Consider the following 16,161-nt stretch of genomic DNA (forward strand, 5'->3'; position numbering starts at 1 on the left):
ATGATTTTATTTTTCAATTTATTTATTATAAATTGACATTTTTTTAAATAAATATAAAGAAGTCTGTAAAATTTAAAAATTATTATTAAGAATAATAATATAAATATATATTGTTACAGAGTTCGTATATTATTTGTTATATAAATAATAATTGAAATGAATTTATCATTTTTGATATCAGAATTTGAGTTTTATTTGAAAAAGAGATAATAGTTTGGAGAGAAAATATTGCTATTATATCAGGACACGTATATTAAGTTATATTTTCATGCAAATTAAAATATTATGATTTTTATTATTATTAGATAATATAATAATGTAATTCTGTATGACAATGTAATATTATTAATATATTACCAAGTTCAATTTCATAACAATGAAATAATGATAAAAATTATGATATTTCGTAAAAGTAATAATTTACTATCCGTGAAAATATAACTTAACACACGTATCTAGATAGGTGGCATAACAATCGAGTCTTGATATTTCCTCTTTAGTTATCCATTTCCTCTTTTACTACTTCCAAATGAGTCTAGGACTTCAGACACTGAAAATGTAGAGATTCATTTAGCGTACTTATCATTAAGAATTATAAAATAAGTTAGTTATGATAATACTAAAGAAAAAATTCAATTGAATTTTAAAAATAATATTTGATGAAAAGTTTGAAATAATTAGTTATTAAGTTATTTTTTATAAAGTGAATTTAGTGAAAAATATTTTTATAGTGATTTTCTTATATTCCTTATAGACGTTTTGAAATATGATTTCAATAAAAATGTACCATATATCTAATATATGAAATTAATGGTGAGTATTTTATTTAATAATATATATATCGTAATAATATGTATTTTAAAAATAGATGAAATATTATGTAGAGTTCAAATATTATAATAGTTCAAATAAATTTTTATTTATTTGAACTATTCCTAGAAATCTAAATGATCTTTTATTTTTTTAAATACTTTCTATTAAATTTCTTTATTGCATATCATATTATCATTTATGTATCAATCTATATATAAATTATTTTTCTTGCATTAGCTTACATTAATTTCTAATTAAAAGAATAGAATAATTTATCAATTATTTTTTAAAAAATTTTATATATTATGCTTTCATTGCTAGGATGTAAATATTCAATCCTTGGATAATATAAATGATACATATTTAGATATATTTAATAAATTTTTTATTTTTTTATATTAACAAATATTCAAATCTTTATATATATTTATACTTATATATTTTTCTCACTTAATAAGCATTATTATTTATTTACATTCATAGTAATAACTTTATATTTTATAATATTAAATATATTTAAATGCTAAATAATTATTTTATAGTAAATTTCTATTTATTATTTCATATTAAAAATAATCTACATATAAATTTGTATTAGATTATATTAATATGTATTATTCTATTAATATATATTATTATATACTTATTTATATTATTATTATTATATACTTTTGTATTAATAATAAATTATTATTAATAATAATAATAATTAAATTAAATTAAATTAATAATAAAAATTAAATTATTATTATTAATAATAAAATATTATATAATTTTGTATTAATATTTATGTTATATTTTTGGCATTATAAATTATATATAAATAGATATATTCATTTAGATATGTAAATTGAAATTATTTAATTTCAACTTTAAATAAATCTAAACTAAAATTTATGTAATAATAAACTCATTATTGGTAATTCAGGGACAGCTGGATGATATATGATATATATTCATTTTATGGTTATAATAAACTATGATATATTATCTTGAAATTTATTTTGAAATGAAATATTAGAAGATATATTGAAATCTTTCTTTCAATATTCCTTATGAATAATAATATTTTTATATTTATTGTTATGAAATTAATTAGAAATAAAATCAAGATAATTGTAAATCAAGTTAATGTATATATTGTAAATCTTGATTATTATCTTATTTTTACAATTTTGCAAAAATTGCAAATTTATTCCAAATATTTTTTAATTAATAGCTTTTAAAGATATTTTTAATTTGTATTATCCAATTATATTTTCATTTAAGATTTTTTATATTCAAATCTTCTAATCTTAGAAATATCTATAGTTAATATCTTATATATAATATGATATAATATCTTTACAAAATTTAAAATGAATTTTAGAATTTCAATCCTTCTATTAATTCTATTCTCTTTATATAATTTGTACATTGTACATTGTCAATGTATATTAAGATAATCACAGTTTTTTTTGGTAGTAGAATTGTACTTTTTCTATTTCAGAGAAATGTTATGTTTATAATTATGTTTAGGATTATGTTCCATGTTTATGATTAAATAAGATTTGAAATGTTTCAAATTACTTTGAATTTGAAAATGCAGAAAATTCAAATTATTCATATGATTGAATATGGTTTTAAAATCATATGTAATGTATTTTTACAATATTATTTATAAATATTCATAAAATTAAAAATCTATTAATCAAATGGATAAAATAGCAATTATACTAAAGAAAAAATACATCAAAACCAATATTTAAGTTTTATAAAAAATTGCTATTTTAATTTATTAAAATAATTAATTATTATTTTACTATAAATATTTAATATCCAAATATATTTGGATGCAAAAAATATTTGTGATTTTCTAATATTATTTTATTATATGAAGTTTAATAAAAAAGTTGTTCATATTATGTTATTTATATTGTATAATAAATATTCTATTCAAAGAAATAAATTTGAATTCATTTCTTTTATAATTACTAAACTAAACTAAAAATATAGATTAAAATAGAAAAAATTAAGCATATGTTAATGTCTGAATATTATTATAAGAAATGTATGATGTGCAAGTATTATTTTGAGAAAACCATAGTAAAACTTTGAAAATTGTTAATTAATTATATTTATTTAAACAAAAAAATTGTTTTCTGCAAATTTTTATAATTTTTAAATATTAAAAATGATTAAATGGTGACTAATATAATAATCTTCAACATGAGATTTCTGTTCTGATGGGCAAATGATCATACTTTTTTTATGAGCTAATATTAGCGCATTTAATATCTATCTATAATAAGTTTGGACATTCTTCAGGTTCACAGAATGCAAAAGTAAAATAAAATCATCTGCAGATAACTGAAATGCAATGATCAAGTTACAATGATAGCAATATCAATATTATATTTATTATCTATCGTAATTTCGATTGTCCAAGAATTATATTTTATTTCTATATTCTGCAGGTTCGAAGAATTCTAAAAATATCCAAGCTGTAAATTGATACATTGATTTTTATATATTAACAAAGAGATACGAAGAAGTACAAAATCTTGAATAAGTTGGCTGTAAAAATATGCATGATGCTTGGATCAATGATAAAACAGTCATTTAAAAAGGATTTGAATACATGAATTTTTATTTTTAAAAAATTAATAAAAAAATTTATTTGTTAGACATATATCTAAAAATAAAATTCAAAAATATAACGTACATGTAACAATCGAATGCTCGAATATTTACTTATTTCGTTTTATACACAGATCATGAATACAAATCCTTGAATAAATAACTTTTTTTTATATTTTACTTCGTAAATTCTTTTAATATTAATATTGTTTTTCTTAATATTAAATTTTGACACACATTATCTTAACATTTTTTATCATTTATGCAGTTTGGTTCATTATTTTCATTTTGTAATTATATTATACATATGAATTTTTTAATTTTTCGTCCAATTTATTAACTATGTCCAATTTGTTTCATTTCGAAAATTTCCCGCATTAAATCAATTTTATTACCGCGTCACATTTCGATTGTTTTCACTTTGATTTTATTGACATGTCACGATAAAGTTATGTATTATTTCATATAGTCGCTATTTTTTGTTAATAATTTGTTAATAAAATCGAAACGAAAATTTTTATAAAGAAAAAATTACTTGAAATTATGTACTTCAGAAATCTGTAGTAATTAAGAAACTTTTGGAATGTTTATATGTACATACTTTGTATATGTACATATATCATTTTCAAAAATAAAATAAATATAATTCTTATGTTGTTAGTAAATCATAGAGAATTTAAGAAAGTCTGCTGTTTTTCAAGATCGATATTTTGAAACGAAAGATTAATTCAGACATGTCTAGTAATTTATTTGAATGATGAATTATCATTTATTATTAAATGTTTTAATGTATAAAAAAATATGTGAAATTTTTGGAGAAAAAAGAATAATCGACTAAAATAAATAAATTGTCAGAAATTAAAAAAATTTATAAAAAGAACATATACATAATTAAAGTTATAATTTATAAAAAAAACATTTTTATTTATCTTTAATTTATATCTCTAATTTATCTTTAGTTTTAAATTCATAATATTATAACTTGTAGTAATAATAATTTCTCAATCTCACATTCTTTTCATTTCTAGCAGTTTATTATTATTTTCTATTTCATTATAAAATTACATATATTTTTATAATTATATGAATAAATAAATAAACATATTTTTATAAAATATGAATAAAGAAATACATTCAGATAAATGTAGTCAGTTTTTAATAAGTGATGAAAGATTTCGACTAGAAATATCAATCAAATGAATTTCTACTCAAATAAATCGTTTTAACAATCTAAATCTTAGTATTCGGTAAGTTATTAAATTATATACTATTCGATTAAATTATTGAACATGTCTAAATCAACATAAATTTTTATAAAGTATGTCTATGTTAATAACTTTAATATTTCATTTATGTTTATAATTTTAAATTAGATATGATATTTAGAAAACTATTTCTAATACAATAATTTAAAGATAATTTGTACTTTAAAGTTAAGATTAATTAAAGTTTAAAGCTAACTTTATTTTGAAATATGAAAAATTGTTAACTTTTCTTATACTTTTTAATAGTTTTTGACGAGTAAAATCCAAAAATTTTAATTTTAAATCAATAAATTCTCTAATTCAAAAGTTATTTGTATATAAAGCTAGTGATTTTAAATGTATTTGACAAATTATTAGAATACCATATTGGTTTCTATCCATCCATAGTTCGTCTAGAAATTTGCTAGAGATTGAATTATAATGAGTGGAGTCATTACTTCTTGTGAATAAATTTATTAATATTTTTAAAGTATTAAATTGATCAAGCTAAATTTTTCTTAATTATTAATATAATACTAACAATTTTTATTACTATTATTTGAGTTAAGTTATTTTTTATTTATTTTAAGTTTTAAGTAGATTTTTAAATTTAAAATTAATATTTTTGCTTATTATTCATTGAAAATTATTAAAAGATAATTTTATATGCCTCAAAATAAATAAATAATTTATTTAAATAAATAAGATTTAAATTCAAAATTCAAAATTTTATTTTATTTTATGCATTTTGTATTTATTATAATATATTAAATACAATACATTTTGTATATAATATAGATAATTTGATATATATTGCATTTTTATAATTTAATTTATAATTTAAATATATATATATATATATATATTTAAATTATATATATATATATATAAATGATATTGAGTTTTGAATGATATAGTTTTAAAAATTAAATAAATTTTATTAAAAAATAATAATAAAATTAATTTAATGTTCAATTAATATAATAATGTATATATGTTTTCTGCATTTTCATTTTATTTATTTTATAATCTAATTAAAAGTAATTAATTGTTATTATTTTATTTCTTTTTCTTTATATAGGATGTCTTAGAATGGTCTTAATTAAACGTACAATTAAATGAAAATATTCTACAAATAAATGTAAGTTGAAAGAAAAAAACTTATTTATTTGCAATCTTTTGAAACTTTTTTTTATTTTGTTAATAATTTAACAGTATATCTCAATGTTACATTTTACTTTTATTACAATTCTTTTATATAAAAAATTATAAGATAATAAATTCAAATTATGTATTGTAACATTATTGTATGTATTATTTGTAAATTACAAATTATATATATATTATTTGTAAATTACAAATTATGTATGTTTATTTTTTATTATTCATTTAAGCAGATTACTTATATTTTCATATTAATTTTTTAAATTTTTTGTTTCATTTGATTCATTTTATTTTAGATAATGTGTTTAATCATTTTTTTAAAAATTTCTGTTTTAAATGCAATTTTTCAAAATCATATATGATGTGATTTTTTTTTTAATTTCATTTAGTATTTGTAATATTGTTAGTAATATTTCATTTTCTACTTTTCTTGTAATATATTTTCTTGTTATTTTTACATATATTAATATTTTATTTTTGTTAAGTTTCTCATTTTTGATATGTTTATATATTATTATATTTATATGTAATTGTTTAATTTGTTTTTTAATTAATTGAATTTATAGTATATTGTTTCAAAATTTTTAATGAAATTGAAATTTATAGTTTTATTGAAAATAATAATAATAAAAGCTTGAAAATATTCACTAAATGTTATTCATTAAAAAATAAAATAAAAATTATTACAATTACTTGATTTAATTAATTTAATTTTTTATTATTAATAATTCATTTATTTTTTATAATTATGATTATCAATTATATTTTTTTTACACAAAAATTGTTTTTTCTTTTGATTCAATCTTTTCCAAAAATCTATTAAAATTTATATATGTTGGAATCTATTTCAAACCTGTATAAAAAAATTTAATTTTTTTTATTATTATTGTAATATTATTCTAAATTTCTTATAAACAATTTATATCTTTATGATAAGACAATTTATATAAAAATAACAATATGAAATATATTGTATTCAACTTACTTATTATTATTATATTATTATATAATTTTTTTTTTAACTCTAAATTTATGTGTAGTAAATGTTATTCAATATAAAATATTATTTAAAATACATTTAGTTATTTTTTAATAGCTTTATACATTTGTAAACCAGTCATTTGCTATATATACAATAATTTCATTTGCTATATACAACAATTTGATATATACATTAGAGAATGATGAAAGTTGTATTTATTATATTTCATTATACTAACTTTAATTACGTTTCTTTTTTTAAAATAATAAATCAAAGATTAATAATAAATACTTTTTGTATCAATTTAGATTTAATGTTAATAATACATTTTTTAATATTTTATATTCTTTTCTCTTATATACTTTCTTCATATTGTATATAAATTTATTTCTATTGCTAAGTTAGTATTTATTTAAATTTTTTTACTTTCTATCTTTTTATTTATCTTTATTTATTATTTTTAATTAACATATTTTTTAATTATTTTTTTTGATTTGTATCTAATAGTACAAATATTGTTTTTATTATTTTTATTTTTCTGTTTTCTTTTACTTGTTTTATATTTGTTTTATTATTTTATATTTTCTTTTTTATTTTTTTTTCTCTTTTTTCTATATTTAAAATTTTTTTATATTTTAACTTTGTATTTAATTGGCTAAATATTATTAGTATTCTATGGCATATTTCTGCATTTTTATTGTTTATATCTTAATTATTTTAATATTTATATCTTTTTTATATTTAATTTTTTTTTTATTTTTGCTTTGAAATAGAAGAGTTTTCCTTTAAGGACTTTCTTCTTATTACATCTTGAATTATGATGCAATTATTTTATTCTCTTTCATCTTTGTAATTTTTTTTTTTTATAAATCTTTTTAAAATTTTTTCTTTTCATATTTTTGTTTTATCTGTTGGTAGAATTAAATAGAATTAGTAGAATCTTATTATTTTATAATATTATTTNTATTATAGTTTTTTTATTTTATATTATATTTTTTAGGTCCTTCTCTAACTTCTACAGATTTGTATTAAATATATTTTATCATCGTGTAAGGTAAGTTTTTATAAGTTTTTATAAGTTCTTATAAAAATAAATATAACAAAATATATTTTGTTATAGAGTGGTAAATTTTTTTTTGCTATTTTTATTAATTTATATATAATTTATATATATAACCCTTAAAATAATTAGCAAAATTGAAAAATATCAAAAAGATGTTTTATGTATTATTTTTTATTACTTGATTAATTTATTTTATGATAGTAAATAAAAGGATATAATTTTAATTTTGAAAAAATGAATAAATTCTTTATTAAAGAGTTCATTTTTTAAAAATAAAAAAATATTCAGAACTTAATTTTTTATTCAGTAATTCAAAATAAAATAATCTAGATGTTGGTTTTTGGTTTAGGATATAACTGCCAAACAAAAGTTTAAAAATTTTATTTTAAACTTTAATATTATTTTATTAGTTTAGAAATTATAATTATATATTTTTATAAGTTACATAAAAAAAGTTGCAAATTCTGCTTTATAAATGGGCAACATAAAATCACTATAAAATCATTTCCTAGGAGGATCATCGTGATAATTGTTTTTGGTAAAACATCCTATCCTGACGGGAAGCCCGTTGTTAAATTGCTGTTTATTGATGACCAATTCTACTATTCCTATTTCAGAATACATCTCATTGCAAACACACTGGAAGAAGTAATCGGAATATTTATTTCCTGAAGAGTGAGTCGGATATCCTCTTCGTTTTTTTTAACAATTTTAGGATCCAAAATTAACGATAGAGAGTGATATATAAAAAACAGACAAAACAATTTCAACATTCTTACAGAAATTCTTAATATTTTTAATTATTTTCAATTACATTTTTAATATTCATGTAAAATATTTTCCAGTGTAAGGTACTCATATAGATTAATTGTATAGAACAATTTGATTTTTTCTAAAATATTTTAAATTAAATCTTAAAATTAATTAATTAAATCTTAAATTATCTTAAAATATCTTAAATTTTTTCATATATCTTAAATTATAGTAAATCAAGTTTAGTAAACTTGATCTATTCTTCATTTCTCTATAAACATAGAATCGTTCTTCAGTTTAGTATCAGAAAAATTTGATCAGCGTAATTCGTGCAAACTTTGAAAGATTCCATGAGATCATGAGAAGTTACAGTTATAATTAATATAATTTTATATATTGAACATGAAATTAGAAAATTAATATATTTTAAACCGATGATACAACTATTGTTGTAATTTAATATTTTAATGTCATTTAATATACTACTAACAGAAAAAAAAAGTAAAATTTTATCTTTTACCAAGAAATAGAATCAGATTTATAAAAATTTATATTCTCTTTAATATTTTTATAATATTAATTTAATATAAAAATTGCTAATATTGTAATTTTTCCTTATTTATACATCATGTTTGCATCTATCTTTGATTAACTTTATTTATATATTATATAATATATTATTTATTTATATATATAAATATTTATTATATTTTTAAATCTTTCTTATTTATCTATTTAATTATTTCATTTTTCTAATTCATATTCTTATTTATCTAATCATTCTTTATTCATTTTTTTTTATCATATATCTTTTCCTGTACTTATAATCTCTGTAACAATTCTTATTCATTTAAATTCATTTTTTCGAACTTTGTGCATTCTCTACATATGTTTTTCAGTATTCCTTGGTTCTTTTTGTATATATAATAATTTATATTATTGAATAAAATCAATATTCTTAAATTCATTCTCTTAATGAATAAGATTTTTAAAGCATTGTGAAATGGTTGATTTATTATACAAAAAAATGATTATTGTAGAATGAAAATGATTTTATATTATCATCAGAATGAATTTATGTATTGGATTAAAAAGAATCCATAAATGGAAAACATTAAATGATGATTTATTTTAGCTGCTTTATAAACATTAAAACGATAAAATTATAGATTTACATTATTGGACTTAAATTCCTTTTTTTATATTCAAAATATTTAGTTTCTATGAATACAGAATAAAAAAGAAAAGATACATATATTTACTATGCTATAATAGTATAATAAATAGTATGAGAAAATACAAGTTAGATATAATACCTATGTGAGACTAGATTTATATTTAATGTTTTATAAAATATTATAAAAATTTAATATAATATTTTTTAAGATTTATGTTTATTATTATAGAGTTATGATTGTCGTAATTTTCTCATAAATATTATAATCTTTATTAATTTTTTTATTATTTTTTATTAATTTAACTTAGTTTTTAATAAAATATTATATGATGTATCAATCAGCCATGATTAAAAAATAATTTGATGTAACTGATTACGTACATATGCATTCTTTTCAAAGAAAAAAAAATATTCTTATCTTTTTTCAATTAAATTATTTACTTTTATTAATTTTATTGTAAATTAAAAAATATCATTAAATAAATACAGATTTATTTAATATAAATTGGAAATAATTTTTTAAAAACTTGTCAGTTTCGAGTTACAGTTAATAAAAAATTAAACATGAATCCTATTTTTTAATTCTATAAATTTTTCACATATAATTTATCTAATTATTATTATTAAATCAACTTCATTTTTAAATCAATTAAAATAAAATAAAATTTAATTTTTTTTCAATATTAATTTTTTTTGCTCTTATTATTTTTACTTGTAAAGCTAATTTATTTTATAAACTAATATAAGCTAATACAAACAAAATAAATAAATTAAATTCTTTTTTATATAGATATTCTTGAAATATTGGTTGGTGCAAAAATAATTGCGATTTTTTTTTGAATTTTAAAGTAATTTATTTTACTTTTATATTATAAATTTTCAATCCATATAAGAATTGTTTTACATTTTCAATATAAAACAAGTTTCAATTATGTTAGAAAATATCAATTCCGAAATGAAATGGGTAAATTCGTTAATAATCGTTAATGGGCAATATTTCATTAATAAGTTTTTGTTATTTCGGATTCTTTGTTGAAAATCGTTCGATTTATAATCATTGAAGTTATCATACGAAGATTTTTCTGTTCAAAGCGTTGCATTTTTGATAGAATACGCATTGGTAGAGAAATATATCTCGGAGAGTGATCACTGATACAAAATTCTATTATATAAATGATAAGGATCGTGTTTCACAATCTACAGAATGGAAAAGTATTTGTGATTCAATAAACTTTTTTCTTCGTGATTTAGATGATCATATCACTTGAATTCTTTGTTTGAAATATATCGAAAACAGAGACATGGTTTGGAAAGATTTATCTTTGTATATTCGAGAGATGAAATCATTAATGAAACTAATCCGAGTTTACTCTATTAGCGATTAGTTATCGCGATCGATTATCGTAATTCATAAATATGATTGATATAGTTAAATACTATGCAGTTATTAGAAAATGTATAGTATATGCTCTCATTCTACTTCTCTTGCTATCACAAGCATTGGCTAAAGATCAATGAGGTAAAGATTGACGATGGATATAATATATCGTGACAAAATGAAATTGAATTATTTCATATTGGCCTCCTAGTTAAAGTATCAAATTCAAATTAAATAAACAGAATTCCTTATTTTTTATTTATTGCCGCTAATCCGATGAGATTCTTTGAATGAACAAATTAAACGTTATTTTAACATTTTTATAATTAATGTCTTGAAATTTATTTAAAAAAAATTAATTTATATTTTAAAAATTAATTGCTTTCAAATTCAATTGTAAATAAATTTTGTGCAATTATAATTTATATAAAGACAAATCATATTGAAATTGAATAATTTTATAATTTTTTTGTATAATTTTATAATTTATAAATATAGATTTACTATTTTACTATAGATCATATTTTTTTACTTCGTTAATTTTTTGAATAGGAATTGTTCTTTGATGAAACTATTTTGGTTTATTATCTCGATCTAATGATAATAATTCATTCATTATTTTTTTAAATATATTATCTTATTCAATATTATTGCTTCATGTTTTCCATAAGCCGACAATAGTTTTCCTATGAAATGGATGAAATCTCAACTTCTTTTCTAAGTTTGTATTATTCATTTATTCATGATATTATTGTTATAATAATATAATTATAATAATCAATTATTTTGTTTTAAAAATTTAAAATAGCATCAGTTATAATTATATATTATATAATAATATATATTTATTTTTAAATATATTTCTCTTCAATTTAGAATATTTGGTTTTTTAATTAATACTTTTTGAATGCCTTTGCTTTTCTTGCATCTTATCTTGAATCTTATATTTTTTCATAAAATATGCAAAATTATTTTTTATCATCAATTTTTTTTATTAATTTATAAACAATAATTTTCGTAATACTTCTTTTTTTTATGAATTATCTCTTTTATTATCTTTTTCTTTCCTTATTATATTTTTCTTTCCTCTTCAAAACAATGAAATTTTCTTTTGTTCCAGATCGTTTTTTCTCTAATGATAGTAATGATTTTTTTTTTTCAAAACTTTTTTTCTGAATTCTAATTATGGTTCGTATAGATAAATTGCTATATTCGCGAATATGATTGTTTGCTTAATGGATAGAGCTTCTTAATAATAAGAAGATTTCTTATTATTAGCTTTTATTAATAAAAAAATTAATAATATTAAAAATGATGTTAAATTAAATTATATAAAAATATTCAAATGAAAAATATAATATGTTATATAAAATTTATTGGTTGGAGAATTATTCTAAGAAAGCTGATATTTTTGGCATAAATTTTTCTTTATTTTTAATATAATATATATATATAATAAAAATATATATAGAATTCTAATTATAACATTAACAATTAAGCAAATCTTGAATTTTTGAAGAATTAATTTAAAGATGTGATTTCATGAATCATGATCTATTATCAGATGTTTTAATCAAGCGATAATATTTTCTATATCATAAATAACAAAGAAAAAATATTTAAATTCGAACCAAATGACTTCTTTTAAGATGTTAGAAGAATTAGTTTATTAGATAATATGAATTTAAAGAATATATTTTTAAAGATTGTTATTGATCGAAAAAAAAATTACAAATCATGATTTTTAACTTTTTTATCTGAATCTATAATGAAAATTTAAAATGTTCTTATATTTCTTATATTCTTAGATCTAAAAAAGTTATATACATGCATAAAATTTTATCAAAATCGAATAACATTGTTATTGCAACATTAAATAATGATATATGATATTCGCAGTTTTTTACGATTAAAATTTTACATTTTTCTATAATGTGATACTATTTAAAATAATTTTTAAATGAACTCCTTTTTTTTTACAAAAATATTATAAAAATAACTTTGCTTTTTTTTCATCGAAAACATTAAATTTGGAATATACTGTATAATCTTTAGTTTTTCTTTTAGATAATTGAAAAATGAAATATGTCTTTTTCTAAGCATTGCTCTTTGTCACTTTGGATATTACAAATTTGGATGCACAGAAATTTCCAATTAATTTTATTTGTAACTCTTTTCAAAATTATTACGTGTATTAATATTTTTTATTGTATATTCTTTGTAATATGCATAATAGTCAAAACACTAAAAAAATAATTTTTTCAATTAAATTGTTTTTTGCATGAAATAATATGATACATATGTATTATATTTGCAAATATCAATATTGTCTATGTTGTTAATGAATAATCGAAAATCACGCTTGATTTCGTTACTTCAAATGCTCCTTAATACTTAATAATCTTTTTTTTAATTAAGTCAATGTAATCAATTCATACGTTTTATACTTAGCATGATCAAAGTTTTTCTTCTTTGCAATAATTTTTGCTTTGACCCATTGCTAATTTAGGTTTTCTTATTTTCCTCTTCATTTTTCACTCTTTTTCTCTCTTCAATTATGATTCCTATTAGAAAACATTGCTGCTTTAAAAATTCAATATCAAGTTCAATATTGAATGATAATCATGAATGAATATGAACCAAATGATAAGCAATAGTTCAAATATCAATTTACGAAAATGATCATATAACTAAAAAAATTATCCTATTTATAAATAATAAATCGGATTTAAGCCATTCCATTATAATTTTTCCATAATAAGAAAATAAGAAATAATTAGAAATAACTCGTTCAAGCATGCGAGGATTTTTGTTTATTTTATTATTTTATTTGTCTTGTAAAATTTCATGTCTTATCTTTTTCATGCCAATTGTATCTAACATTTCGAATTGCCAGAATAAAACTTCATATTACCAATGTTGGCATTCCAAGTGCTAGTAGGCAATATTTTGTAGATTATAATAGTTTTGAACCATCTAAATAAAATTTTCTTTTCATTGGAAAAAATCACCTATTTTTCCTATTTTTTTATTTTTTATAATATATATATCTGAGCGAATTTTGATTTTTTTATGTTACACGAAATAAAGTTTTATTTATATAAAATAAAATGACATTTTGCGTGATCTATAATTGTTATATATAAAACAAAGTATTATATAGTACTAATATAGTAATAATATAGTAATAATATAAATAAGAAACTTGAATGCAAAAGTCTTTATCCATTTAAATTAATGAAATTATTGTTATAATTATCATTATTACTATTTACTAATATTTAGTATGGTACTTTTTAGAAGACTTTTTAGAATAAATTATGGTTTTTAAACATTTAGGCATTGATCTAAATAACTTTTTTGTAAAGTCTAATAATATCTTTATCTATTCCTATATACATCATTGTTTTATTCATCATGATTTTTCGAATATTTTTTTATTTGCCTATAAATATACCTACAAATATTTAATTTATATTCCGTAATTGGAGTTAATATTTCTAAATAATAATATCCATTTTTTAACAATAACAGTTTTTGTGCTTTGTTATCTTACTGGAACATAGTTATTTTCAAATCTAAATTTTTTAGCACTTCGAAGTAAATATTAAGTTTAATATTCAAGTATATCCAATATTTCATAATAATTATAAATAATAAATATTTAGTTATAATATATGTAATGATCAACTCCAGCTAATATATAGCTTCATATAAGAACGACTTGCTTTGTGTTCTACAATTAAATTTTCTTTTTGAAACTCAGTATTATGAAGTTTTTATTTATAAACTTTTTTACTAAGTACATCACAAATATAAAATTTCATCCTTTCGGTGAATATAAAATACTTTTAAAAATCTTCTGATTTTGAAATCTAATTTTTGGCAAATTCTAATCTCTTTTTATTACTTGTATGTTGAATAATTAATAATTAATTCTCTTATTACCACTATTCAAATTGGATAGAGTCACATTAAGAGCCCTTATAGCTTTGCCTAAAAGAAACAGAATTCAGATATTGTATATTTCAGATATTAAAATATAAGGATTTTGCTTAATTCTAAGTATTTAATTTTTGTTTTATAGGATTTATCAATTTCGATTTTTCTTCATAACTTATTTATTTTTTTTATATTCCTTAAATTTTTCTAATATATACTTCATTGTCATTCATATAGATCATTATATATCCATTAATTTTAAAATTTTCATTTTAGATTTTTCTTCCATCCAAAATTTTACAATATATAATACTTTTATTATTATATCATATAATATTTTATTATTATGTCACATGCACTTCAAGGTTATTAGTGAGCACAATGAGGGGACTCGATGATTATCTAAAGTAGATCAATGTCTCAAAAAAAAGTTTAGTATTTTCATTGCAGACTCTTCTTCTTCTAGCATGTCAAGTGAATTCTACAATTTCTATTAGCTTCTTTGAATACTAAACTCTGGCACATAATTAAGATATGTTTTATAGAGTTCCATATATCTGCAAATATTACAGATATTTGGTGCTTTTAATAATAAAGTGAGTGAGTTAAATTCTTTTTACATATATATTTTCTTGTTAAGAAAATATTGTTTCACATTTCTTCCAATTCATTATATTATTATGATTACAATATTTTTTTCTCTTATAACTGAATTCAACTTTTGTTATTATCGATTGCAAAACATCGATACATTCAATTGTTTTAAAATTTTCGTTAGTATTAAATTAATAATAATTAAGTTAATAATAAATTAATAATATTAATTAAATTAATAATATTTGATATAAATTAATTAAATTAATAATATTTGATATAAATATTTAATGAAGATATACTTTTGTTCTAATTTTTCGCCACGTTATAATATATCGTTTAATTTTTCATATATAATAATTATGAATCTTACAAAATGTCATTTTATACAAATAAGTCTTTATTTCTGCATTTTTTTTTTTTTTTTTTACT

General features: G+C 17.7%; 1 long non-coding RNA gene across 1 annotated transcript; it reads left to right on the plus strand.

Annotated features, from left to right (window-relative positions):
- Positions 1-5,764: 5,764 nt before the first annotated feature.
- Positions 5,765-8,768, plus strand: LOC116186248. The gene is made up of 3 exons (XR_004151203.1): positions 5,765-5,817; positions 7,823-7,876; positions 8,503-8,768. It is a non-coding gene; the product is annotated as an uncharacterized LOC116186248 (long non-coding RNA).
- Positions 8,769-16,161: the final 7,393 nt, after the last annotated feature.

This window comes from Apis dorsata, unplaced genomic scaffold (assembly GCF_000469605.1).
Source record: "Apis dorsata unplaced genomic scaffold, Apis dorsata 1.3 scaffold_526, whole genome shotgun sequence".
Lineage (NCBI taxonomy): Eukaryota > Metazoa > Arthropoda > Insecta > Hymenoptera > Apidae > Apis > Apis dorsata.